This window comes from Phoenix dactylifera, chromosome 4 (assembly GCF_051530095.1).
Source record: "Phoenix dactylifera cultivar Ajwa chromosome 4, Ajwa_hap1_PhDact_Kaust_v1.1, whole genome shotgun sequence".
NCBI lineage: Eukaryota > Viridiplantae > Streptophyta > Magnoliopsida > Arecales > Arecaceae > Phoenix > Phoenix dactylifera.
Genome location: NC_143193.1, coordinates 37613322 through 37633124, shown reverse-complemented (window position 1 = coordinate 37633124; position 19803 = coordinate 37613322). Strand labels below are relative to the sequence as shown.

General features: G+C 49.6%; 44 non-coding genes and 10 pseudogenes across 44 annotated transcripts; all 54 read left to right on the top strand.

The window, feature by feature from the left end:
* The first annotated feature begins 130 nt into the window (after nucleotides 1-130).
* On the top strand, nucleotides 131-249 carry LOC149763722 (5S ribosomal RNA). Its single transcript, XR_016402107.1, has one exon. It is a non-coding gene; the product is annotated as a 5S ribosomal RNA (ribosomal RNA).
* A 246-nt stretch (nucleotides 250-495) lies between these two features.
* Nucleotides 496-614, top strand: LOC149763721 (5S ribosomal RNA). The gene has a single exon (XR_016410935.1). It is a non-coding gene; the product is annotated as a 5S ribosomal RNA (ribosomal RNA).
* Nucleotides 615-860: 246 nt separating this feature from the next.
* LOC149763720 (5S ribosomal RNA) lies at nucleotides 861-979 on the top strand. The gene has a single exon (XR_016407472.1). It is a non-coding gene; the product is annotated as a 5S ribosomal RNA (ribosomal RNA).
* Nucleotides 980-1226: 247 nt separating this feature from the next.
* On the top strand, nucleotides 1227-1345 carry LOC149763719 (5S ribosomal RNA). The gene has a single exon (XR_016410934.1). It is a non-coding gene; the product is annotated as a 5S ribosomal RNA (ribosomal RNA).
* Nucleotides 1346-1591: 246 nt separating this feature from the next.
* LOC149763718 (5S ribosomal RNA) lies at nucleotides 1592-1710 on the top strand. The gene has a single exon (XR_016410932.1). It is a non-coding gene; the product is annotated as a 5S ribosomal RNA (ribosomal RNA).
* Nucleotides 1711-1956: 246 nt separating this feature from the next.
* On the top strand, nucleotides 1957-2075 carry LOC149763717 (5S ribosomal RNA). Its single transcript, XR_016412254.1, has one exon. It is a non-coding gene; the product is annotated as a 5S ribosomal RNA (ribosomal RNA).
* Nucleotides 2076-2323: 248 nt separating this feature from the next.
* On the top strand, nucleotides 2324-2442 carry LOC149763716 (5S ribosomal RNA). Its single transcript, XR_016403709.1, has one exon. It is a non-coding gene; the product is annotated as a 5S ribosomal RNA (ribosomal RNA).
* Nucleotides 2443-2687: 245 nt separating this feature from the next.
* Nucleotides 2688-2806, top strand: LOC149763715 (5S ribosomal RNA; annotated as a pseudogene).
* Nucleotides 2807-3052: 246 nt separating this feature from the next.
* LOC149763714 (5S ribosomal RNA) lies at nucleotides 3053-3171 on the top strand. The gene has a single exon (XR_016407669.1). It is a non-coding gene; the product is annotated as a 5S ribosomal RNA (ribosomal RNA).
* A 247-nt stretch (nucleotides 3172-3418) lies between these two features.
* On the top strand, nucleotides 3419-3537 carry LOC149763713 (5S ribosomal RNA). Its single transcript, XR_016410931.1, has one exon. It is a non-coding gene; the product is annotated as a 5S ribosomal RNA (ribosomal RNA).
* Nucleotides 3538-3782: 245 nt separating this feature from the next.
* LOC149763712 (5S ribosomal RNA) lies at nucleotides 3783-3901 on the top strand. Its single transcript, XR_016410930.1, has one exon. It is a non-coding gene; the product is annotated as a 5S ribosomal RNA (ribosomal RNA).
* Nucleotides 3902-4147: 246 nt separating this feature from the next.
* LOC149763711 (5S ribosomal RNA) lies at nucleotides 4148-4266 on the top strand. The gene has a single exon (XR_016412253.1). It is a non-coding gene; the product is annotated as a 5S ribosomal RNA (ribosomal RNA).
* Nucleotides 4267-4514: 248 nt separating this feature from the next.
* Nucleotides 4515-4633, top strand: LOC149763710 (5S ribosomal RNA). Its single transcript, XR_016405023.1, has one exon. It is a non-coding gene; the product is annotated as a 5S ribosomal RNA (ribosomal RNA).
* A 246-nt stretch (nucleotides 4634-4879) lies between these two features.
* LOC149763709 (5S ribosomal RNA) lies at nucleotides 4880-4998 on the top strand (annotated as a pseudogene).
* A 246-nt stretch (nucleotides 4999-5244) lies between these two features.
* LOC149763708 (5S ribosomal RNA) lies at nucleotides 5245-5363 on the top strand. The gene has a single exon (XR_016410929.1). It is a non-coding gene; the product is annotated as a 5S ribosomal RNA (ribosomal RNA).
* Nucleotides 5364-5609: 246 nt separating this feature from the next.
* On the top strand, nucleotides 5610-5728 carry LOC149763707 (5S ribosomal RNA). Its single transcript, XR_016410928.1, has one exon. It is a non-coding gene; the product is annotated as a 5S ribosomal RNA (ribosomal RNA).
* A 246-nt stretch (nucleotides 5729-5974) lies between these two features.
* Nucleotides 5975-6093, top strand: LOC149763706 (5S ribosomal RNA). The gene has a single exon (XR_016410927.1). It is a non-coding gene; the product is annotated as a 5S ribosomal RNA (ribosomal RNA).
* Nucleotides 6094-6339: 246 nt separating this feature from the next.
* Nucleotides 6340-6458, top strand: LOC149763705 (5S ribosomal RNA). The gene has a single exon (XR_016408787.1). It is a non-coding gene; the product is annotated as a 5S ribosomal RNA (ribosomal RNA).
* Nucleotides 6459-6705: 247 nt separating this feature from the next.
* Nucleotides 6706-6824, top strand: LOC149763704 (5S ribosomal RNA). Its single transcript, XR_016410926.1, has one exon. It is a non-coding gene; the product is annotated as a 5S ribosomal RNA (ribosomal RNA).
* A 246-nt stretch (nucleotides 6825-7070) lies between these two features.
* Nucleotides 7071-7189, top strand: LOC149763703 (5S ribosomal RNA). Its single transcript, XR_016410924.1, has one exon. It is a non-coding gene; the product is annotated as a 5S ribosomal RNA (ribosomal RNA).
* Nucleotides 7190-7436: 247 nt separating this feature from the next.
* On the top strand, nucleotides 7437-7555 carry LOC149763702 (5S ribosomal RNA). The gene has a single exon (XR_016410923.1). It is a non-coding gene; the product is annotated as a 5S ribosomal RNA (ribosomal RNA).
* Nucleotides 7556-7801: 246 nt separating this feature from the next.
* LOC149763701 (5S ribosomal RNA) lies at nucleotides 7802-7920 on the top strand. The gene has a single exon (XR_016412252.1). It is a non-coding gene; the product is annotated as a 5S ribosomal RNA (ribosomal RNA).
* A 248-nt stretch (nucleotides 7921-8168) lies between these two features.
* Nucleotides 8169-8287, top strand: LOC149763700 (5S ribosomal RNA). Its single transcript, XR_016402136.1, has one exon. It is a non-coding gene; the product is annotated as a 5S ribosomal RNA (ribosomal RNA).
* Nucleotides 8288-8533: 246 nt separating this feature from the next.
* Nucleotides 8534-8652, top strand: LOC149763699 (5S ribosomal RNA; annotated as a pseudogene).
* Nucleotides 8653-8898: 246 nt separating this feature from the next.
* On the top strand, nucleotides 8899-9017 carry LOC149763698 (5S ribosomal RNA). Its single transcript, XR_016410922.1, has one exon. It is a non-coding gene; the product is annotated as a 5S ribosomal RNA (ribosomal RNA).
* Nucleotides 9018-9263: 246 nt separating this feature from the next.
* On the top strand, nucleotides 9264-9382 carry LOC149763697 (5S ribosomal RNA). The gene has a single exon (XR_016410921.1). It is a non-coding gene; the product is annotated as a 5S ribosomal RNA (ribosomal RNA).
* A 247-nt stretch (nucleotides 9383-9629) lies between these two features.
* LOC149763696 (5S ribosomal RNA) lies at nucleotides 9630-9748 on the top strand. Its single transcript, XR_016410920.1, has one exon. It is a non-coding gene; the product is annotated as a 5S ribosomal RNA (ribosomal RNA).
* Nucleotides 9749-9994: 246 nt separating this feature from the next.
* On the top strand, nucleotides 9995-10113 carry LOC149763695 (5S ribosomal RNA; annotated as a pseudogene).
* A 246-nt stretch (nucleotides 10114-10359) lies between these two features.
* On the top strand, nucleotides 10360-10478 carry LOC149763694 (5S ribosomal RNA). Its single transcript, XR_016410918.1, has one exon. It is a non-coding gene; the product is annotated as a 5S ribosomal RNA (ribosomal RNA).
* Nucleotides 10479-10724: 246 nt separating this feature from the next.
* LOC149763693 (5S ribosomal RNA) lies at nucleotides 10725-10843 on the top strand. The gene has a single exon (XR_016401553.1). It is a non-coding gene; the product is annotated as a 5S ribosomal RNA (ribosomal RNA).
* A 246-nt stretch (nucleotides 10844-11089) lies between these two features.
* LOC149763692 (5S ribosomal RNA) lies at nucleotides 11090-11208 on the top strand (annotated as a pseudogene).
* A 247-nt stretch (nucleotides 11209-11455) lies between these two features.
* LOC149763691 (5S ribosomal RNA) lies at nucleotides 11456-11574 on the top strand. Its single transcript, XR_016410916.1, has one exon. It is a non-coding gene; the product is annotated as a 5S ribosomal RNA (ribosomal RNA).
* Nucleotides 11575-11820: 246 nt separating this feature from the next.
* LOC149763690 (5S ribosomal RNA) lies at nucleotides 11821-11939 on the top strand (annotated as a pseudogene).
* Nucleotides 11940-12185: 246 nt separating this feature from the next.
* Nucleotides 12186-12304, top strand: LOC149763689 (5S ribosomal RNA; annotated as a pseudogene).
* Nucleotides 12305-12550: 246 nt separating this feature from the next.
* LOC149763688 (5S ribosomal RNA) lies at nucleotides 12551-12669 on the top strand. The gene has a single exon (XR_016403182.1). It is a non-coding gene; the product is annotated as a 5S ribosomal RNA (ribosomal RNA).
* A 246-nt stretch (nucleotides 12670-12915) lies between these two features.
* On the top strand, nucleotides 12916-13034 carry LOC149763687 (5S ribosomal RNA). Its single transcript, XR_016408025.1, has one exon. It is a non-coding gene; the product is annotated as a 5S ribosomal RNA (ribosomal RNA).
* A 246-nt stretch (nucleotides 13035-13280) lies between these two features.
* LOC149763686 (5S ribosomal RNA) lies at nucleotides 13281-13399 on the top strand. Its single transcript, XR_016410511.1, has one exon. It is a non-coding gene; the product is annotated as a 5S ribosomal RNA (ribosomal RNA).
* A 246-nt stretch (nucleotides 13400-13645) lies between these two features.
* On the top strand, nucleotides 13646-13764 carry LOC149763685 (5S ribosomal RNA; annotated as a pseudogene).
* A 246-nt stretch (nucleotides 13765-14010) lies between these two features.
* On the top strand, nucleotides 14011-14129 carry LOC149763684 (5S ribosomal RNA). The gene has a single exon (XR_016410915.1). It is a non-coding gene; the product is annotated as a 5S ribosomal RNA (ribosomal RNA).
* A 246-nt stretch (nucleotides 14130-14375) lies between these two features.
* On the top strand, nucleotides 14376-14494 carry LOC149763683 (5S ribosomal RNA). Its single transcript, XR_016401884.1, has one exon. It is a non-coding gene; the product is annotated as a 5S ribosomal RNA (ribosomal RNA).
* A 246-nt stretch (nucleotides 14495-14740) lies between these two features.
* Nucleotides 14741-14859, top strand: LOC149763682 (5S ribosomal RNA). Its single transcript, XR_016410914.1, has one exon. It is a non-coding gene; the product is annotated as a 5S ribosomal RNA (ribosomal RNA).
* Nucleotides 14860-15105: 246 nt separating this feature from the next.
* Nucleotides 15106-15224, top strand: LOC149763681 (5S ribosomal RNA). Its single transcript, XR_016407471.1, has one exon. It is a non-coding gene; the product is annotated as a 5S ribosomal RNA (ribosomal RNA).
* Nucleotides 15225-15470: 246 nt separating this feature from the next.
* On the top strand, nucleotides 15471-15589 carry LOC149763680 (5S ribosomal RNA). Its single transcript, XR_016410913.1, has one exon. It is a non-coding gene; the product is annotated as a 5S ribosomal RNA (ribosomal RNA).
* A 246-nt stretch (nucleotides 15590-15835) lies between these two features.
* LOC149763679 (5S ribosomal RNA) lies at nucleotides 15836-15954 on the top strand. The gene has a single exon (XR_016401883.1). It is a non-coding gene; the product is annotated as a 5S ribosomal RNA (ribosomal RNA).
* A 246-nt stretch (nucleotides 15955-16200) lies between these two features.
* LOC149763678 (5S ribosomal RNA) lies at nucleotides 16201-16319 on the top strand. Its single transcript, XR_016402227.1, has one exon. It is a non-coding gene; the product is annotated as a 5S ribosomal RNA (ribosomal RNA).
* A 248-nt stretch (nucleotides 16320-16567) lies between these two features.
* On the top strand, nucleotides 16568-16686 carry LOC149763677 (5S ribosomal RNA). Its single transcript, XR_016402241.1, has one exon. It is a non-coding gene; the product is annotated as a 5S ribosomal RNA (ribosomal RNA).
* Nucleotides 16687-16932: 246 nt separating this feature from the next.
* On the top strand, nucleotides 16933-17051 carry LOC149763676 (5S ribosomal RNA; annotated as a pseudogene).
* A 246-nt stretch (nucleotides 17052-17297) lies between these two features.
* On the top strand, nucleotides 17298-17416 carry LOC149763675 (5S ribosomal RNA). The gene has a single exon (XR_016405204.1). It is a non-coding gene; the product is annotated as a 5S ribosomal RNA (ribosomal RNA).
* A 246-nt stretch (nucleotides 17417-17662) lies between these two features.
* Nucleotides 17663-17781, top strand: LOC149763674 (5S ribosomal RNA). Its single transcript, XR_016410911.1, has one exon. It is a non-coding gene; the product is annotated as a 5S ribosomal RNA (ribosomal RNA).
* Nucleotides 17782-18027: 246 nt separating this feature from the next.
* LOC149763673 (5S ribosomal RNA) lies at nucleotides 18028-18146 on the top strand (annotated as a pseudogene).
* Nucleotides 18147-18393: 247 nt separating this feature from the next.
* On the top strand, nucleotides 18394-18512 carry LOC149763672 (5S ribosomal RNA). Its single transcript, XR_016410910.1, has one exon. It is a non-coding gene; the product is annotated as a 5S ribosomal RNA (ribosomal RNA).
* A 246-nt stretch (nucleotides 18513-18758) lies between these two features.
* LOC149763671 (5S ribosomal RNA) lies at nucleotides 18759-18877 on the top strand. Its single transcript, XR_016412802.1, has one exon. It is a non-coding gene; the product is annotated as a 5S ribosomal RNA (ribosomal RNA).
* A 246-nt stretch (nucleotides 18878-19123) lies between these two features.
* Nucleotides 19124-19242, top strand: LOC149763670 (5S ribosomal RNA). Its single transcript, XR_016401157.1, has one exon. It is a non-coding gene; the product is annotated as a 5S ribosomal RNA (ribosomal RNA).
* Nucleotides 19243-19490: 248 nt separating this feature from the next.
* On the top strand, nucleotides 19491-19609 carry LOC149763669 (5S ribosomal RNA). The gene has a single exon (XR_016410909.1). It is a non-coding gene; the product is annotated as a 5S ribosomal RNA (ribosomal RNA).
* Nucleotides 19610-19803: the final 194 nt, after the last annotated feature.

The following is a 19803-nucleotide window of genomic DNA, read 5'->3' as shown; positions in this document are numbered from 1 at the left end:
TGGCGGTGCCATGCCGCATAGCGGAACAGCGCGTTGAATCCTACGACAGAACGGCCCCGGCAGCGCGAATGTCTCGGGCCGTCGAGGTCTGCTGCTTTGTCATAAAAGGGAGTTTCGAAGGGCATGTCATGGGTGCGATCATACCAGCACTAATGCACCGGATCCCATCAGAACTCCGCAGTTAAGAGTGCTTGGGCGAGAGTAGTACTAGGATGGGTGACCCCCTTGGAAGTCCTCGTGTTGCACCCCTTTTATTTTTTGCCCGCTTTTTTATTTTTTGATAACATTTATTTTTTATTTTTCGGCTTTTGGCTTTTCCTCTTCGGATAATTTTTTTCCCCCGAAAATAAACTGAGTCCGGAGACTGGCGGTGCCATGCCGCATAGCGGAACAGCGCGTTGAATCCTACGCCAGAACGGCCCCGGCAGCGCGAATGTCTCGGGCCGTCGAGGTCTGTTGCTTTGTCATAAAAGGGAGTTTCGAAGGGCATGTCATGGGTGCGATCATACCAGCACTAATGCACCGGATCCCATCAGAACTCCGCAGTTAAGCGTGCTTGGGCGAGAGTAGTACTAGGATGGGTGACCCCCTGGGAAGTCCTCGTGTTGCACCCCTTTTATTTATTGCCCGCTTTTTTATTTTTTGATAACATTTATTTTTTATTTTTCGGCTTTTGGCTTTTCCTCTTCGGATAATTTTTTTCCCCCGAAAATAAACTGAGTCCAGAGACTGGCGGTGCCATGCCGCATAGCGGAACGGCGTGTTGAATCCTACGCCAGAACGGCCCCGGCAGCGCGAATGTCTCGGGCCGTCGAGGTCTGCTACTTTGTCATAAAAGGGAGTTTCGAAGGGCATGTCTTGGGTGCGATCATACCAGCACTAATGCACCGGATCCTATCAGAACTCCGCAGTTAAGCGTGCTTGGGCGAGAGTAGTACTAGGATGGGTGACCCCCTGGGAAGTCCTCATGTTGCACCCTTTTTATTTTTTGCCCGCTTTTTTATTTTTTGATAATATTTATTTTTAATTTTTTGGCTTTTGGATTTTCCTCTTCGGATAATTTTTTTCCCCCGACAATAAACTGGGTCCGGAGACTGGCGGTGCCATGCCGCATAGCGGGACCAGCGCGTTGAATCCTACGCCAGAACGGCCCCGGCAGCGCGAATGTCTCGGGCCGTCGAGGTCTGCTGCTTTGTCATAAAAGGGAGTTTCGAAGGGCATATCATGGGTGCGATCATACCAGCACTAATGCACCGGATCCCATCAGAACTCCGCAGTTAAGCGTGCTTGGGCGAGAGTAGTACTAGGATGGGTGACCCCCTGGGAAGTCCTCGTGTTGCACCCCTTTTATTTTTTGCCCGCTTTTTTCTTTTTTGATAACATTTATTTTTAATTTTTTGGCTTTTGGCTTTTCCTCTTCGGATAATTTTTTTCCCTCGAAAATAAACTGAGTCCGGAGACTCGCGGTGCCATGCCGCATAGCGGAACAGCGCATTGAATCCTACGCCAGAACGGCCCCGGCAGCGCGAATGTCTCGGGCCGTCGAGGTCTGCTGCTTTGTCATAAAAGGGTGTTTCGATGGGCATGTCATGGGTGCGATCATACCAGCACTAATGCACCGGATCCCATCAGAACTCCGCAGTTAAGCGTGCTTGGGCGAGAGTAGTACTAGGATGGGTGACCCCCTGGGAAGTCCTCGTGTTGCACCCCTTTTATTTTTTGCCCGCTTTTTTATTTTTTGATAATATTTATTTTTAATTTTTCGGCTTTTGGCTTTTCCTCTTCGGATAATTTTTTTCCCCCGAAAATAAACTGAGTCCGGAGACTCGCGGTGCCATGCCGCATAGCGGAACAGCGCGTTGAATCCTACGCCAGAACGGCCCCGGCAGCGCGAATGTCTCGGGCCGTCGAGGTCTGCTGCTTTGTCATAAAAGGGAGTTTCGAAGGGCATGTCATGGGTGCGATCATACCAGCACTAATGCACCGGATCCCATCAGAACTCCGCAGTTAAGCGTGCTTGGGCGAGAGTAGTACTAGGATGGGTGACCCCCTGGGAAGTCCTCGTGTTGCACCCTTTTTATTTTTTTCTCCACTTTTTTATTTTTTGATAATATTTATTTTTAATTTTTCGGCTTTTGGCTTTTCCTCTTCGGATAATTTTTTTCCCCCGAAAATAAACTGAGTCCGGAGACTGGCGGTGCCATGCCGCATAGCGGGAATAGCGCGTTGAATCCTACGCCAGAACGGCCCCGGCGGCGCGAATGTCTCGGGCCGTCGAGGTCTGCTGCTTTGTCATAAAAGGGAGTTTCGATGGGCATGTCATGGGTGCGATCATACCAGCACTAATGCACCGGATCCCATCAGAAATCCGCAGTTAAGCGTGCTTGGGCGAGAGTAGTACTAGGATGGGTGACCCCCTGGGAAGTCCTCGTGTTGCACCCCTTTTATTTTTTGCCCGCTTTTTTATTTTTTGATAATATTTATTTTTAATTTTTCGGCTTTTGGCTTTTCCTCTTCGGATAATTTTTTCCCCCGAAAATAAACTGAGTCCGGAGACTCGCGGTGCCATGCCGCATAGCGGAACAGCGCGTTGAATCCTACGCCAGAACGGCCCCGGCAGCGCGAATGTCTCGGGCCGTCGCGGTCTGCTGCTTTGTCATAAAAGGGAGTTTCGAAGGGCATGTCATGGGTGCGATCATACCAGCACTAATGCACCGGATCCCATCATAACTCCGCAGTTAGGCGTGCTTGGGCGAGAGAAGTACTAGGATGGGTGACCCCCTGGGAAGTCCTCGTGTTGCACCCCTTTTATTTTTTGCCCGCTTTTTTATTTTTTGATAACATTTATTTTTTATTTTTCGGCTTTTGGCTTTTCCTCTTCGGATAATTTTTTTCCCCCGAAAATAAACTGAGTCCGGAGACTGGCGGTGCCATGCCGCATAGCGGAACAGCGTGTTGAATCCTACGCCAGAACGGCCCCGGCAGCGCGAATGTCTCGGGCCGTCGAGGTCTGCTACTTTGTCATAAAAGGGAGTTTCGAAGGGCATGTCTTGGGTGCGATCATACCAGCACTAATGCACCGGATCCTATCAGAACTCCGCAGTTAAGCGTGCTTGGGCGAGAGTAGTACTAGGATGGGTGACCCCTTGGGAAGTCCTCATGTTGCACCCTTTTTATTTTTTGCCCGCTTTTTTATTTTTTGATAATATTTATTTTTAATTTTTTGGCTTTTGGCTTTTCTTCTTCGGATAATTTTTTTCCCCCGACAATAAACTGGGTCCGGAGACTGGCGGTGCCATGCCGCAAAGCGGGACCAGCGCGTTGAATCCTACGCCAAAACGGCCCCGGCAGCGCGAATGTCTCGGGCCGTCGAGGTCTGCTGCTTTGTCATAAAAGGGAGTTTCGAAGGGCATGTCATGGGTGCGATCATACCAGCACTAATGCACCGGATCCCATCAGAACTCCGCAGTTAAGCGTGCTTGGGCGAGAGTAGTACTAGGATGGGTGACCCCCTGGGAAGTCCTCGTGTTGCACCCCTTTTATTTTTTGCCCGCTTTTTTCTTTTTTATAACATTTATTTTTAATTTTTTGGCTTTTGGCTTTTCCTCTTCGGATAATTTTTTTCCCTCGAAAATAAACTGAGTCCGGAGACTCGCGGTGCCATGCCGCATAGCGGAACAGCGCATTGAATCCTACGCCAGAACGGCCCCGGCAGCGCGAATGTCTCGGGCCGTCGAGGTCTGCTGCTTTGTCATAAAAGGGTGTTTCGATGGGCATGTCATGGGTGCGATCATACCAGCACTAATGCACCGGATCCCATCAGAACTCCGCAGTTAAGCGTGCTTGGGCGAGAGTAGTACTAGGATGGGTGACCCCCTGGGAAGTCCTCGTGTTGCACCCCTTTTATTTTTTGCCCGCTTTTTTATTTTTTGATAATATTTATTTTTAATTTTTCGGCTTTTGGCTTTTCCTCTTCGGATAATTTTTTTTCCCCGAAAATAAACTGAGTCCGGAGACTCGCGGTGCCATGCCGCATAGCGGAACAGCGCGTTGAATCCTACGCCAGAACGGCCCCGGCAGCGCGAATGTCTCGGGCCGTCGAGGTCTGCTGCTTTGTCATAAAAGGGAGTTTCGAAGGGCATGTCATGGGTGCGATCATACCAGCACTAATGCACCGGATCCCATCAGAACTCCGCAGTTAAGCGTGCTTGGGCGAGAGTAGTACTAGGATGGGTGACCCCCTGGGAAGTCCTCGTGTTGCACCCTTTTTATTTTTTTCTCCACTTTTTTATTTTTTGATAATATTTATTTTTAATTTTTCGGCTTTTGGCTTTTCCTCTTCGGATAATTTTTTTCCCCCGAAAATAAACTGAGTCCGGAGACTAGCGGTGCCATGCCGCATAGCGGGAATAGCGCGTTGAATCCTACGCCAGAACGGCCCCGGCGGCGCGAATGTCTCGGGCCGTCGAGGTCTGCTGCTTTGTCATAAAAGGGAGTTTCGATGGGCATGTCATGGGTGCGATCACACCAGCACTAATGCACCGGATCCCATCAGAACTCCGCAGTTAAGCGTGCTTGGGCGAGAGTAGTACTAGGATGGGTGACCCCCTAGGAAGTCCTCGTGTTGCACCCCTTTTATTTTTTGCCCGCTTTTTTATTTTTTGATAATATTTATTTTTAATTTTTCGGCTTTTGGCTTTTCCTCTTCGGATAATTTTTTTCCCCCGAAAATAAACTGAGTCCGGAGACTCGCGGTGCCATGCCGCATAGCGGAACAGCGCGTTGAATCCTACGCCAGAACGGCCCCGGCAGCGCGAATGTCTCGGGCCGTCGCGGTCTGCTGCTTTGTCATAAAAGGGAGTTTCGAAGGGCATGTCATGGGTGCGATCATACCAGCACTAATGCACCGGATCCCATCATAACTCCGCAGTTAGGCGTGCTTGGGCGAGAGAAGTACTAGGATGGGTGACCCCCTGGGAAGTCCTCGTGTTGCACCCTTTTTATTTTTTGCCCGCTTTTTTATTTTCTGATAATATTTATTTTTAATTTTTTGGCTTTTGGTTTTTCCTCTTCGGATAATTTTTTCCCCCCGAAAATAAACTGAGTCCGGAGACTGGCGGTGCCATGCCGCATAGCGGAACAGCGCGTTGAATCCTACGCCAGAACGGCCCCGGCAGCGCGAATGTCTCGGGCCGTCGAGGTCTGCTGCTTTGTCATAAAAGGGAGTTTCGAAGGGCATGTCATGGGTGCGATCATACCAGCACTAATGCACCGGATCCCATCAGAACTCCGCAGTTAAGCGTGCTTGGGCGAGAGTAGTACTAGGATGGGTGACCCCCTGGGAAGTCCTCGTGTTGCACCCCTTTTATTTTTTGCCCGCTTTTTTATTTTTTGATAACATTTATTTTTTATTTTTCGGCTTTTGGCTTTTCCTCTTCGGATAATTTTTTTCCCCCGAAAATAAACTGAGTCCGGAGACTGGCGGTGCCATGCCGCATAGCGGAACAGCGCGTTGAATCCTACGCCAGAACGGCCCCGGCAGCGCGAATGTCTCGGGCCGTCGAGGTCTGCTGCTTTGTCATAAAAGGGAGTTTCGAAGGGCATGTCATGGGTGCGATCATACCAGCACTAATGCACCGGATCCCATCAGAACTCCGCAGTTAAGCGTGCTTGGGCGAGAGTAGTACTAGGATGGGTGACCCCCTGGGAAGTCCTCGTGTTGCACCCCTTTTATTTTTTGCCCGCTTGTTTATTTTTTGATAACATTTATTTTTTATTTTTCGGCTTTTGGCTTTTCCTCTTCGGATAATTTTTTTCCCCCGAAAATAAACTGAGTCCGGAGACTGGCGGTGCCATGCCGCATAGCGGAACAGCGCGTTGAATCCTACGCCAGAACGGCCCCGGCAGCGCGAATGTCTCGGGCCGTCGAGGTCTGCTGCTTTGTCATAAAAGGGAGTTTCGAAGGGCATGTCATGGGTGCGATCATACCAGCACTAATGCACCGGATCCCATCAGAACTCCGCAGTTAAGCGTGCTTGGGCGAGAGTAGTACTAGGATGGGTGACCCCCTGGGAAGTCCTCGTGTTGCACCCCTTTTATTTTTTGCCCGCTTTTTTATTTTTTGATAACATTTATTTTTTATTTTTCGGCTTTTGGCTTTTCCTCTTCGGATAATTTTTTTCCCCCGAAAATAAATTGAGTCCGGAGACTGGCGGTGCCATGCCGCATAGCGGAACAGCGTGTTGAATCCTACGCCAGAACGGCCCCGGCAGCGCGAATGTCTCGGGCCGTCGAGGTCTGCTACTTTGTCATAAAAGGGAGTTTCGAAGGGCATGTCTTGGGTGCGATCAAACCAGCACTAATGCACCGGATCCTATCAGAACTCCGCAGTTAAGCGTGCTTGGGCGAGAGTAGTACTAGGATGGGTGACCCCCTGGGAAGTCCTCATGTTGCACCCTTTTTATTTTTTGCCCGCTTTTTTATTTTTTGATAATATTTATTTTTAATTTTTTGGCTTTTGGCTTTTTCTCTTCGGATAATTTTTTTCCCCCGACAATAAACTGGGTCCGGAGACTGGCGGTGCCATGCCGCATAGCGGGACCAGCGCGTTGAATCCTACGCCAGAACGGCCCCGGCAGCGCGAATGTCTCGGGCCGTCGAGGTCTGTTGCTTTGTCATAAAAGGGAGTTTCGAAGGGTATATCATGGGTGCGATCATACCAGCACTAATGCACCGGATCCCATCAGAACTCCGCAGTTAAGCGTGCTTGGGCGAGAGTAGTACTAGGATGGGTGACCCCCTGGGAAGTCCTCGTGTTGCACCCCTTTTATTTTTTGCCCGCTTTTTTCTTTTTTGATAACGTTTATTTTTAATTTTTTGGCTTTTAGCTTTTCCTCTTCGGATAATTTTTTTCCCTCGAAAATAAACTAAGTCCGGAGACTCGCGGTGCCATGCCGCATAGCGGAACAGCGCATTGAATCCTACGCCAGAACGGCCCCGGCAGCGCGAATGTCTCGGGCCGTCGAGGTCTGCTGCTTTGTCATAAAAGGGTGTTTCGATGGGCATGTCATGGGTGCGATCATACCAGCACTAATGCACCGGATCCCATCAGAACTCCGCAGTTAAGCGTGCTTGGGCGAGAGTAGTACTAGGATGGGTGACCCCCTGGGAAGTCCTCGTGTTGCACCCCTTTTATTTTTTGCCCGCTTTTTTATTTTTTGATAATATTTATTTTTAATTTTTCGGCTTTTGGCTTTTCCTCTTCGGATAATTTTTTTTCCCCGAAAATAAACTGAGTCCGGAGACTGGCGGTGCCATGCCGCATAGCGGGAATAGCGCGTTGAAGCCTACGCCAGAACGGCCACGGCGGCGCGAATGTCTCGGGCCGTCGAGGTCTGCTGCTTTGTCATAAAAGGGAGTTTCGATGGGCATGTCATGGGTGCGATCATACCAGCACTAATGCACCGGATCCCATCAGAACTCCGCAGTTAAGCGTGCTTGGGCGAGAGTAGTACTAGGATGGGTGACCCCCTGGGAAGTCCTCGTGTTGCACCCCTTTTATTTTTTGCCCGCTTTTTTATTTTTTGATAATATTTATTTTTAATTTTTCGGCTTTTGGCTTTTCCTCTTCGGATAATTTTTTTCCCCCGAAAATAAACTGAGTCCGGAGACTCGCGGTGCCATGCCGCATAGCGGAACAGCGCGTTGAATCCTACGCCAGAACGGCCCCGGCAGCGCGAATGTCTCGGGCTGTCGAGGTCTGCTGCTTTGTCATAAAAGGGAGTTTCGAAGGGCATGTCATGGGTGCGATCATACCAGCACTAATGCACCGGATCCCATCAGAACTCCGCAGTTAAGCGTGCTTGGGCGAGAGTAGTACTAGGATGGGTGACCCCCTGGGAAGTCCTCGTGTTGCACCCTTTTTATTTTTTTCTCCACTTTTTTATTTTTTGATAATATTTATTTTTAATTTTTCGGCTTTTGGCTTTTCCTCTTCGGATAATTTTTTTCCCCCGAAAATAAACTGAGTCCGGAGACTAGCGGTGCCATGCCGCATAGCGGGAATAGCGCGTTGAATCCTACGCCAGAACGGCCCCGGCGGCGCGAATGTCTCGGGCCGTCGAGGTCTGCTGCTTTGTCATAAAAGGGAGTTTCGATGGGCATGTCATGGGTGCGATCATACCAGCACTAATGCACCGGATCCCATCAGAACTCCGCAGTTAAGCGTGCTTGGGCGAGAGTAGTACTAGGATGGGTGACCCCCTAGGAAGTCCTCGTGTTGCACCCCTTTTATTTTTTGCCCGCTTTTTTATTTTTTGATAATATTTATTTTTAATTTTTCGGCTTTTGGCTTTTCCTCTTCGGATAATTTTTTTCCCCCGAAAATAAACTGAGTCCGGAGACTCGCGGTGCCATGCCGCATAGCGGAACAGCGCGTTGAATCCTACGCCAGAACGGCCCCGGCAGCGCGAATGTCTCGGGCCGTCGCGGTCTGCTGCTTTGTCATAAAAGGGAGTTTCGAAGGGCATGTCATGGGTGCGATCATACCAGCACTAATGCACCGGATCCCATCATAACTCCGCAGTTAGGCGTGCTTGGGCGAGAGAAGTACTAGGATGGGTGACCCCCTGGGAAGTCCTCGTGTTGCACCCTTTTTATTTTTTGCCCGCTTTTTTATTTTCTGATAATATTTATTTTTAATTTTTTGGCTTTTGGTTTTTCCTCTTCGGATAATTTTTTCCCCCCGAAAATAAACTGAGTCCGGAGACTGGCGGTGCCATGCCGCATAGCGGAACAGCGCGTTGAATCCTACGCCAGAACGGCCCCGGCAGCGCGAATGTCTCGGGCCGTCGAGGTCTGCTGCTTTGTCATAAAAGGGAGTTTCGAAGGGCATGTCATGGGTGCGATCATACCAGCACTAATGCACCGGATCCCATCAGAACTCCGCAGTTAAGCGTGCTTGGGCGAGAGTAGTACTAGGATGGGTGACCCCCTGGGAAGTCCTCGTGTTGCACCCCTTTTATTTTTTGCCCGCTTTTTTCTTTTTTGATAACGTTTATTTTTAATTTTTTGGCTTTTGGCTTTTCCTCTTCGGATAATTTTTTTCCCTCGAAAATAAACTGAGTCCGGAGACTCGCGGTGCCATGCCGCATAGCGGAACAGCGCATTGAATCCTACGCCAGAACGGCCCCGGCAGCGCGAATGTCTCGGGCCGTCGAGGTCTGCTGCTTTGTCATAAAAGGGTGTTTCGATGGGCATGTCATGGGTGCGATCATACCAGCACTAATGCACCGGATCCCATCAGAACTCCGCAGTTAAGCGTGCTTGGGCGAGAGTAGTACTAGGATGGGTGACCCCCTGGGAAGTCCTCGTGTTGCACCCCTTTTATTTTTTGCCCGCTTTTTTATTTTTTGATAATATTTATTTTTAATTTTTCGGCTTTTGGCTTTTCCTCTTCGGATAATTTTTTTCCCCCGAAAATAAACTGAGTCCGGAGACTGGCGGTGCCATGCCGCATAGCGGGAATAGCGCGTTGAAGCCTACGCCAGAACGGCCCCGGCGGCGCGAATGTCTCGGGCCGTCGAGGTCTGCTGCTTTGTCATAAAAGGGAGTTTCGATGGGCATGTCATGGGTGCGATCATACCAGCACTAATGCACCGGATCCCATCAGAACTCCGCAGTTAAGCGTGCTTGGGCGAGAGTAGTACTAGGATGGGTGACCCCCTGGGAAGTCCTCGTGTTGCACCCCTTTTATTTTTTGCCCGCTTTTTTATTTTTTGATAATATTTATTTTTAATTTTTCGGCTTTTGGCTTTTCCTCTTCGGATAATTTTTTTCCCCCGAAAATAAACTGAGTCCGGAGACTCGCGGTGCCATGCCGCATAGCGGAACAGCGCGTTGAATCCTACGCCAGAACGGCCCCGGCAGCGCGAATGTCTCGGGCCGTCGCGGTCTGCTGCTTTGTCATAAAAGGGAGTTTCGAATGGCATGTCATGGGTGCGATCATACCAGCACTAATGCACCGGATCCCATCATAACTCCGCAGTTAGGCGTGCTTGGGCGAGAGAAGTACTAGGATGGGTGACCCCCTGGGAAGTCCTCGTGTTGCACCCTTTTTATTTTTTGCCCGCTTTTTTATTTTTTAATAATATTTATTTTTAATTTTTTGGCTTTTGGCTTTTCCTCTTCGGATAATTTTTTCCCCCCGAAAATAAACTGAGTCCGGAGACTGGCGGTGCCATGCCGCATAGCGGAACAGCGCGTTGAATCCTACGCCAGAACGGCCCCGGCAGCGCGAATGTCTCGGGCCGTCGAGGTCTGCTGCTTTGTCATAAAAGGGAGTTTCGAAGGGCATGTCATGGGTGCGATCATACCAGCACTAATGCACCGGATCCCATCAGAACTCCGCAGTTAAGCGTGCTTGGGCGAGAGTAGTACTAGGATGGGTGACCCCCTGGGAAGTCCTCGTGTTGCACCCCTTTTATTTTTTGTCCGCTTTTTTATTTTTTGATAACATTTATTTTTTATTTTTCGGCTTTTGGCTTTTCCTCTTCGGATAATTTTTTTCCCCCGAAAATAAACTGAGTCCGGAGACTGGCGGTGCCATGCCGCATAGCGGAACAGCGCGTTGAATCCTACGCCAGAACGGCCCCGGCAGCGCGAATGTCTCGGGCCGTCGAGGTCTGCTGCTTTGTCATAAAAGGGAGTTTCGAAAGGCATGTCATGGGTGCGATCATACCAGCACTAATGCACCGGATCCCATCAGAACTCCGCAGTTAAGCGTGCTTGGGCGAGAGTAGTATTAGGATGGGTGACCCCCTGGGAAGTCCTCGTGTTGCACCCCTTTTATTTTTTGCCCGCTTTTTTATTTTTTGATAACATTTATTTTTTATTTTTCGGCTTTTGGCTTTTCCTCTTCGGATAATTTTTTTCCCCCGAAAATAAACTGAGTCCGGAGACTGGCGGTGCCATGCCGCATAGCGGAACAGCGTGTTGAATCCTACGCCAGAACGGCCCCGGCAGCGCGAATGTCTCGGGCCGTCGAGGTCTGCTACTTTGTCATAAAAGGGAGTTTCGAAGGGCATGTCTTGGGTGCGATCAAACCAGCACTAATGCACCGGATCCTATCAGAACTCCGCAGTTAAGCGTGCTTGGGCGAGAGTAGAACTAGGATGGGTGACCCCCTGGGAAGTCCTCATGTTGCACCCTTTTTATTTTTTGCCCGCTTTTTTATTTTTTGATAATATTTATTTTTAATTTTTTGGCTTTTGGCTTTTTCTCTTCGGATAATTTTTTTCCCCCGACAATAAACTGGGTCCGGAGACTGGCGGTGCCATGCCGCATAGCGGGACCAGCGCGTTGAATCCTACGCCAGAACGGCCCCGGCAGCGCGAATGTCTCGGGCCGTCGAGGTCTGCTGCTTTGTCATAAAAGGGAGTTTCGAAGGACATATCATGGGTGCGATCATACCAGCACTAATGCACCGGATCCCATCAGAACTCCGCAGTTAAGCGTGCTTGGGCGAGAGTAGTACTAGGATGGGTGACCCCCTGGGAAGTCCTCGTGTTGCACCCCTTTTATTTTTTGCCCGCTTTTTTCTTTTTTGATAATATTTATTTTTAATTTTTCGGCTTTTGGCTTTTCCTCTTCGGATAATTTTTTTCCCCCGAAAATAAACTGAGTCCGGAGACTCGCGGTGCCATGCCGCATAGCGGAACAGCGCGTTAAATCCTACGCCAGAACGGCCCCGGCAGCGCGAATGTCTCGGGCCGTCGCGGTCTGCTGCTTTGTCATAAAAGGGAGTTTCGAATGGCATGTCATGGGTGCGATCATACCAGCACTAATGCATCGGATCCCATCATAACTCCGCAGTTAGGCGTGCTTGGGCGAGAAAAGTACTAGGATGGGTGACCCCCTGGGAAGTCCTCGTGTTGCACCCTTTTTATTTTTTGCCCGCTTTTTTATTTTTTGATAATATTTATTTTTAATTTTTTGGCTTTTGGCTTTTCCTCTTCGGATAATTTTTTCCCCCCGAAAATAAACTGAGTCCGGAGACTCGCGGTGCCATGCCGCATAGCGGAACAGCGCGTTGAATCCTACGCCAGAACGGCCCCGGCAGCGCGAATGTCTCGGGCCGTCGCGGTCTGCTGCTTTGTCATAAAAGGGAGTTTCGAATGGCATGTCATGGGTGCGATCATACCAGCACTAATGCACCGGATCCCATCATAACTCCGCAGTTAGGCGTGCTTGGGCGAGAGAAGTACTAGGATGGGTGACCCCCTGGGAAGTCCTCGTGTTGCACCCTTTTTATTTTTTGCCCGCTTTTTTATTTTTTGATAATATTTATTTTTAATTTTTTGGCTTTTGGCTTTTCCTCTTCGGATAATTTTTTCCCCCCGAAAATAAACTGAGTCCGGAGACTGGCGGTGCCATGCCGCATAGCGGAACAGCGCGTTGAATCCTACGCCAGAACGGCCCCGGCAGCGCGAATGTCTCGGGCCGTCGAGGTCTGCTGCTTTGTCATAAAAGGGAGTTTCGAAGGGCATGTCATGGGTGCGATCATACCAGCACTAATGCACCGGATCCCATTAGAACTCCGCAGTTAAGCGTGCTTGGGCGAGAGTAGTACTAGGATGGGTGACCCCCTGGGAAGTCCTCGTGTTGTACCCCTTTTATTTTTTGCCCGCTTTTTTATTTTTTGATAACATTTATTTTTTATTTTTCGGCTTTTGGCTTTTCCTCTTCGGATAATTTTTTTCCCCCGAAAATAAACTGAGTCCGGAGACTGGCGGTGCCATGCCGCATAGCGGAACAGCGCGTTGAATCCTACGCCAGAACGGCCCCGGCAGCGCAAATGTCTCGGGCCGTCGAGGTCTGCTGCTTTGTCATAAAAGGGAGTTTCGAAGGGCATGTCATGGGTGCGATCATAAGAGCACTAATGCACCGGATCCCATCAGAACTCCGCAGTTAAGCGTGCTTGGGCGAGAGTAGTACTAGGATGGGTGACCCCCTGGGAAGTCCTCGTGTTGCACCCCTTTTATTTTTTGCCCGCTTTTTTATTTTTTGATAACATTTATTTTTTATTTTTCGGCTTTTGGCTTTTCCTCTTCGGATAATTTTTTCCCCCGAAAATAAACTGAGTCCGGAGACTGGCGGTGCCATGCCGCATAGCGGGAATAGCGCGTTGAATCCTACGCCAGAACGGCCCCGGCGGCGCGAATGTCTCGAGCCGTCGAGGTCTGCTGCTTTGTCATAAAAGGGAGTTTCGATGGGCATGTCATGGGTGCGATCATACCAGCACTAATGCACCGGATCCCATCAGAACTCCGCAGTTAAGCGTGCTTGGGCGAGAGTAGTACTAGGATGGGTGACCTCCTGGGAAGTCCTCGTGTTGCACCCCTTTTATTTTTTGCCCGCTTTTTTATTTTTTGATAATATTTATTTTTAATTTTTCGGCTTTTGGCTTTTCCTCTTCGGATAATTTTTTTCCCCCGAAAATAAACTGAGTCCGGAGACTCGCGGTGCCATGCCGCATAGCGGAACAGCGCGTTGAATCCTACGCCAGAACGGCCCCGGCAGCGCGAATGTCTCGGGCCGTCGCGGTCTGCTGCTTTGTCATAAAAGGGAGTTTCGAAGGGCATGTCATGGGTGCGATCATACGAGCACTAATGCACCGGATCCCATCATAACTCCGCAGTTAGGCGTGCTTGGGCGAGAGAAGTACTAGGATGGGTGACCCCCTGGGAAGTCCTCGTGTTGCACCCTTATTATTTTTTGCCCGCTTTTTTATTTTTTGATAATATATATTTTTAATTTTTTGGCTTTTGGCTTTTCCTCTTCGGATAATTTTTTCCCCCCGAAAATAAACTGAGTCCGGAGACTGGCGGTGCCATGCCGCATAGCGGAACAGCGCGTTGAATCCTACGCCAGAACGGCCCCGGCAGCGCGAATGTCTCGGGCCGTCGAGGTCTGCTGCTTTGTCATAAAAGGGAGTTTCGAAGGGCATGTCATGGGTGCGATCATACCAGCACTAATGCACCGGATCCCATCAGAACTCCGCAGTTAAGCGTGCTTGGGCGAGAGTAGTACTAGGATGGGTGACCCCCTGGGAAGTCCTCGTGTTGCACCCCTTTTATTTTTTGCCCGCTTTTTTATTTTTTGATAACATTTATTTTTTATTTTTTGGCTTTTGGCTTTTCCTCTTCGGATAATTTTTTTCCCCCGAAAATAAACTGAGTCCGGAGACTGGCGGTGCCATGCCGCATAGCGGAACAGCGCGTTGAATCCTACGCCAGAACGGCCCCGGCAGCGCGAATGTCTCGGGCCGTCGAGGTCTGCTGCTTTGTCATAAAAGGGAGTTTCGAAGGGCATGTCATTGGTGCGATCATACCAGCACTAATGCACCGGATCCCATCAGAACTCCGCAGTTAAGCGTGCTTGGGCGAGAGTAGTACTAGGATGGGTGACCCCCTGGGAAGTCCTCGTGTTGCACCCCTTTTATTTTTTGCCCGCTTTTTTATTTTTTGACAACATTTATTTTTTATTTTTCGGCTTTTGGCTTATCCTCTTCGGATAATTTTTTTCCCCCGAAAATAAACTGAGTCCGGAGACTGGCGGTGCCATGCCGCATAGCGGAACAGCGCATTGAATCCTACGCCAGAACGGCCCCGGCAGCGCGAATGTCTCGGGCCGTCGAGGTCTGCTGCTTTGTCATAAAAGGGAGTTTCGAAGGGCATGTCATGGGTGCGATCATACCAGCACTAATGCACCGGATCCCATCAGAACTCCGCAGTTAAGCGTGCTTGGGCGAGAGTAGTACTAGGATGGGTGACCCCCTGGGAAGTCCTCGTGTTGCACCCCTTTTATTTTTTGCCCGCTTTTTTATTTTTTGATAACATTTATTTTTTATTTTTCGGCTTTTGGCTTTTCCTCTTCGGATAATTTTTTTCCCCCGAAAATAAACTAAGTCCGGAGACTGGCGGTGCCATGCCGCATAGCGGAACAGCATGTTGAATCCTACGCCAGAACGGCCCCGGCAGCGCGAATGTCTCGAGCCGTCGAGGTCTGCTACTTTGTCATAAAAGGGAGTTTCGAAGGGCATGTCTTGGGTGCGATCATACCAGCACTAATGCACCGGATCCTATCAGAACTCCGCAGTTAAGCGTGCTTGGGCGAGAGTAGTACTAGGATGGGTGACCCCCTGGGAAGTCCTCATGTTGCACCCTTTTTATTTTTTGCCCGCTTTTTTATTTTTTGATAATATTTATTTTTAATTTTTTGGCTTTTGGCTTTTCCTCTTCGGATAATTTTTTCCCCCGACAATAAACTGGGTCCGGAGTCTGGCGGTGCCATGCCGCATAGCGGGACCAGCGCGTTGAATCCTACGCCAGAACGGCCCCGGCAGCGCGAATGTCTCGGGCCGTCGAGGTCTGCTGCTTTGTCATAAAAGGGAGTTTCGAAGGGCATATCATGGGTGCGATCATACCAGCACTAATGCACCGGATCCCATCAGAACTCCGCAGTTAAGCGTGCTTGGGCGAGAGTAGTACTAGGATGGGTGACCCCCTGGGAAGTCCTCGTGTTGCACCCCTTTTATTTTTTGCCCGCTTTTTTCTTTTTTGATAACATTTATTTTTAATTTTTTGGCTTTTGGCTTTTCCTCTTCGGATAATTTTTTTCCCTCGAAAATAAACTGAGTCCGGAGACTCGCGGTGCCATGCCGCATAGCGGAACAGCGCATTGAATCCTACGCCAGAACGGCCCCGGCAGCGCGAATGTCTCGGGCCGTCGAGGTCTGCTGCTTTGTCATAAAAGGGTGTTTCGATGGGCATGTCATTGGTGCGATCATACCAGCACTAATGCACCGGATCCCATCAGAACTCCGCAGTTAAGCGTGCTTGGGCGAGAGTAGTACTAGGATGGGTGACCCCCTGGGAAGTCCTCGTGTTGCACCCCTTTTATTTTTCGCCCGCTTTTTTATTTTTTGATAATATTTATTTTTAATTTTTCGGCTTTGGGCTTTTCCTCTTCGGATAATTTTTTTCCCCCGAAAATAAACTGAGTCCGGAGACTCGTGGTGCCATGCCGCATAGCGGAACAGCGCGTTGAATCCTACGCCAGAACGGCCCCGGCAGCGCGAATGTCTCGGGCCGTCGAGGTCTGCTGCTTTGTCATAAAAGGGAGTTTCGAAGGGCATGTCATGGGTGCGATCATACCAGCACTAATGCACCGGATTCCATCAGAACTCCGCAGTTAAGCGTGCTTGGGCGAGAGTAGTACTAGGATGGGTGACCCCCTGGGAAGTCCTCGTGTTGCACCCTTTTTATTTTTTTCTCCACTTTTTTATTTTTTGATAATATTTATTTTTAAATTTTCGGCTTTTGGCTTTTCCTCTTCGGATAATTTTTTTCCCCCGAAAATAAACTGAGTCCGGAGACTGGCGGTGCCATGCCGCATAGCGGGAATAGCGCGTTGAATCCTACGCCAGAACGGCCCCGGCGGCGCGAATGTCTCGGGCCGTCGAGGTCTGCTGCTTTGTCATAAAAGGGAGTTTCGATGGCCATGTCATGGGTGCGATCATACCAGCACTAATGCACCGGATCCCATCAGAACTCCGCAGTTAAGCGTGCTTGGGCGAGAGTAGTACTAGGATGGGTGACCCCCTGGGAAGTCCTCGTGTTGCACCACTTTTATTTTTTGCCCGCTTTTTTATTTTTTGATAATATTTATTTTTAATTTTTCGGCTTTTGGCTTTTTTTCTTCGGATAATTTTTTTCCCCCGAAAATAAACTGAGTCCGGAGACTCGCGGTGCCATGCCGCATAGCGGAACAGCGCGTTGAATCCTACGCCAGAACGGCCCCGGCAGCGCGAATGTCTCGGGCCGTCGCGGTCTGCTGCTTTGTCATAAAAGGGAGTTTCGAAGGGCATGTCATGGGTGCGATCATACCAGCACTAATGCACCGGATCCCATCATAACTCCGCAGTTAGGCGTGCTTGGGCGAGAGAAGTACTAGGATGGGTGACCCCCTGGGAAGTCCTCGTGTTGCACCCTTTTTATTTTTTGCCCACTTTTTTATTTTTTGATAATATTTATTTTTAATTTTTTGGCTTTTGGCTTTTCCTCTTCGGATAATTTTTTCCCCCCGAAAATAAACTGAGTCCGGAGACTCGCGGTGCCATGCCGCATAGCGGAACAGCGCGTTGAATCCTACGCCAGAACGGCCCCGGCAGCGCGAATGTCTCGGGCCGTCGAGGTCTGCTGCTTTGTCATAAAAGGGAGTTTCGAAGGGCATGTCATGGGTGCGATCATACCAGCACTAATGCACCGGATCCCATCAGAACTCCGCAGTTAAGCGTGCTTGGGCGAGAGGAGTCCTATGATGGGTGACCCCCTGGGAAGTCCTCGTGTTGCACCCCTTTTATTTTTTGCCCGCTTTTTTATTTTTTGATAACATTTATTTTTTATTTTTCGGCTTTTGGCTTTTCCTCTTCGTATAATTTTTTTCCCCCGAAAATAAACTGAGTCCGGAGACTGGCGGTGCCATGCCGCATAGCGGAACAGCGCGTTGAATCCTACGCCAGAACGGCCCCGGCAGCGCGAATGTCTCGGGCCGTCGAGGTCTGCTGCTTTGTCATAAAAGGGAGTTTCGAAGGGCATGTCATGGGTGCGATCATACCAGCACTAATGCACCGGATCCCATCAGAACTCCGCAGTTAAGCGTGCTTGGGCGAGAGTAGTACTAGGATGGGTGACCCCCTGGGAAGTCCTCGTGTTGCACCCCTTTTATTTTTTGCCCGCTTTTTTATTTTTTGATAACATTTATTTTTTATTTTTCGGCTTTTGGCTTTTCCTCTTCGGATAATTTTTTTCCCCCGAAAATAAACTGAGTCCGGAGACTAGCGGTGCCATGCCGCATAGCGGAACAGCGTGTTGAATCCTACGCCAGAACGGCCCCGGCAGCGCGAATGTCTCGGGCCGTCGAGGTCTGCTACTTTGTCATAAAAGGGAGTTTCGAAGGGCATGTCTTGGGTGCGATCATGCCAGCACTAATGCACCGGATCCTATCAGAACTCTGCAGTTAAGCGTGCTTGGGCGAGAGTAGTACTAGGATGGGTGACCCCCTGGGAAGTCCTCATGTTGCACCCTTTTTATTTTTTGCCCGCTTTTTTATTTTTTGATAATATTTATTTTTAATTTTTTGGCTTTTGGTTTTTCCTCTTCGGATAATTTTTTTCCCCCGACAATAAACTGGGTCCGGAGACTGGCGGTGCCATGCCGCATAGCGGGACCAGCGCGTTGAATCCTACGCCAGAACGGCCCCGGCAGCGCGAATGTCTCGGGCCGTCGAGGTCTGCTGCTTTGTCATAAAAGGGAGTTTCGAAGGGCATATCATGGGTGCGATCATACCAGCACTAATGCACCGGATCCCATCAGAACTCCGCAGTTAAGCGTGCTTGGGCGAGAGTAGTACTAGGATGGGTGACCCCCTGGGAAGTCCTCGTGTTGCACCCCTTTTATTTTTTGCCTGCTTTTTTCTTTTTTGATAACATTTATTTTTAATTTTTTGGCTTTTGGCTTTTCCTCTTCGGATAATTTTTTTCCCTCGAAAATAAACTGAGTCCGGAGACTCGCGGTGCCATGCCGCATAGCGGAACAGCGCATTGATTCCTACGCCAGAACGGCCCCGGCAGCGCGAATGTCTCGGGCCGTCGAGGTCTGCTGCTTTGTCATAAAAGGGTGTTTCGATGGGCATGTCATGGGTGCGATCATACCAGCACTAATGCACCGGATCCCATCAGAACTCCGCAGTTAAGCGTGCTTGGGCGAGAGTAGTACTAAGATGGGTGACCCCCTGGGAAGTCCTCGTGTTGCACCCCTTTTATTTTTTGCCCGCTTTTTTATTTTTTGATAATATTTATTTTTAATTTTTCGGCTTTTGGCTTTTCCTCTTCGGATAATTTTTTTCCCCCGAAAATAAACTGAGTCCGGAGACTCGCGGTGCCATGCCGCATAGCGGAACAGCGCGTTGAATCCTACGCCAGAACGGCCCCGGCAGCGCGAATGTCTCGGGCCGTCGAGTTCTGCTGCTTTGTCATAAAAGGAAGTTTCGAAGGGCATGTCATGGGTGCGATCATACCAGCACTAATGCACCGGATCCCATCAGAACTCCGCAGTTAAGCGTGCTTGGGCGAGAGTAGTACTAGGATGGGTGACCCCCAGGGAAGTCCTCGTGTTGCACCCTTTTTATTTTTTTCTCCACTTTTTTATTTTTTGATAATATTTATTTTTAATTTTTCGGCTTTTGGCTTTTCCTCTTCGGATAATTTTTTTCCCCCGAAAATAAACTGAGTCCGGAGACTGGCGGTGCCATGCCGCATAGCGGGAATAGCGCGTTGAATCCTACGCCAGAACGGCCCCGGCGGCGCGAATGTCTCGGGCCGTCGAGGTCTGCTGCTTTGTCATAAAAGGGAGTTTCGATGGGCATGTCATGGGTGCGATCATACCAGCACTAATGCACCGGATCCCATCAGAACTCCGCAGTTAAGCGTGCTTGGGCGAGAGTAGTACTAGGATGGGTGACCCCCTGGGAAGTCCTCGTGTTGCACCCCTTTTATTTTTTGCCCGCTTTTTTATTTTTTGATAATATTTATTTTTAATTTTTCGGCTTTTGGCTTTTCCTCTTCGGATAATTTTTTTCCCCTGAAAATAAACTGAGTCCGGAGACTGGCGGTGCCATGCCGCATAGCGGAACAGCGCGTTGAATCCTATGCCAGAACGGCCCCGGCAGCGCGAATGTCTCGGG